The sequence below is a fragment of the Bison bison genome, unplaced genomic scaffold, assembly GCF_000754665.1.
Source record: "Bison bison bison isolate TAMUID 2011002044 unplaced genomic scaffold, Bison_UMD1.0 scf7180017864217, whole genome shotgun sequence".
Lineage (NCBI taxonomy): Eukaryota > Metazoa > Chordata > Mammalia > Artiodactyla > Bovidae > Bison > Bison bison.
The window spans coordinates 1,880,902-1,882,199 of NW_011494789.1; the positions used below are offsets into that span (position 1 = coordinate 1,880,902).

Here is a 1,298-nt window from a genome sequence, read left to right on the forward strand (position 1 = left end):
CCCCAACACCCCTCCCCCAACCCGCTGCAAACCACCCCCACCACTGGCGGGAAGGGACATCACCTTTCCTACTCCAAATGCAGGAGCCCCAGGGAGCTGCCAGGACACAGCCAGGGGAAGGAGGGTAGCTTGGGAGGGCATGAGAAATGGCATTCTTTATTCATAAATAAAAACATAAAATTACCAGAAATAGTTTACATGGCCAAAAGGGGGCATCAAAAATAAATCAAAGCTGTCAAAAGCAGAGCAAACCAAACAAGACACAACCAAGAGAAAAATAACTCTGTACATAGTCTTCCAAATGCTAGTCCATCCATAGCCAGCCTGGGCCGGAGTTCCCGCTTAGCCTGCAGAGCAAGCGCAAGGGGGAGCACAGATAAATGAGGAAGGCGGAGCATGAAAGCACACAGGGGCATACACAGGTGCGTGTCCTCCTGGCAGGGACAGCTGCGGCTCTGACCACCCAGCCTGCCTGACCCCTAGGATCTCTCTCCCAAGAAGTGGCCCAGGCTAGGCCGGGAGTCGAGCAGGGGCAGAGGCTCGGTGGGTGCTTCTCAGGGGAGAGGTACCCCCCAACGCAGTCCCCATGGAACTCGGTATTCATGGGGACCGACTGTGCCCAGCAGGGGTTAATCCAAATGCAGAGACCAGAGGATAAATCCAGGGTGGGCGCCACATGAGAGTCTGGTCACTCTAAAGCCCAGAGGCAGAGGCCCCCTCGGTGTGGCTGCCTCCTTGCTCACAGCAGAGAGCTTCACCATCCTTTGGCTAGCAGAGCCGCAGCTCTGATCCAGCGAGCATGCGTCTTAGCAGCCACTCTCCGGGGAAGAGGCGGCGAGCTCCCGCTGGCCCTGGGCCAGGCCGCCTGTTCCGAGGCCTGCGTGGCCGACTTCTCCAGTCCTGCTCAGCCTCTGCTGCTCAGAGGCTCCTTCCAGAGGGAGGCTGGGTCTGGCAAGGTCCAGGAATAGCGTGGAGGTTTCAGCACAGGGAGGGGAAGGGAAACCACACCGCGGCGAGGTCGCTGTGTTATAGGACACTCTCATTCTGGTGCAACTGGGCCACCCTGGAGCCTTGGGCTGGTGGCACCCCAGGGAGGGCTCCATGGGTTGGCCTGGGGCAGAGATGGGGACAGGGGTGCAGGGCACTGTCACACTGAGGTGGAGCTGCTGTGCCCCTGAGCGCCCTCCCCTGGGGCTTAGCACCCACCTCTTTGCAGCGAGGTCTTGAGGGCAGAGCAATGGGCTTTTGGCTGCCCTTTGGGGGGGTCTCCAGCCTGAGGAGGGGGCAGCAGCCTCTTT

General features: G+C 59.6%; 1 protein-coding gene across 1 annotated transcript in view; it reads right to left on the reverse strand.

The window, feature by feature from the left end:
• Nucleotides 1-129: 129 nt before the first annotated feature.
• The window catches only part of LZTS1 (leucine zipper, putative tumor suppressor 1), a 67,609-nt gene continuing 66,440 nt past the window's right edge, over nt 130-1,298 (reverse strand). The window contains exon 5 of the mRNA XM_010845441.1: nt 130-1,292. The gene's annotated coding sequence lies outside the window, so the exon portion shown is untranslated. The remainder of the gene's footprint in view (nt 1,293-1,298) is intronic.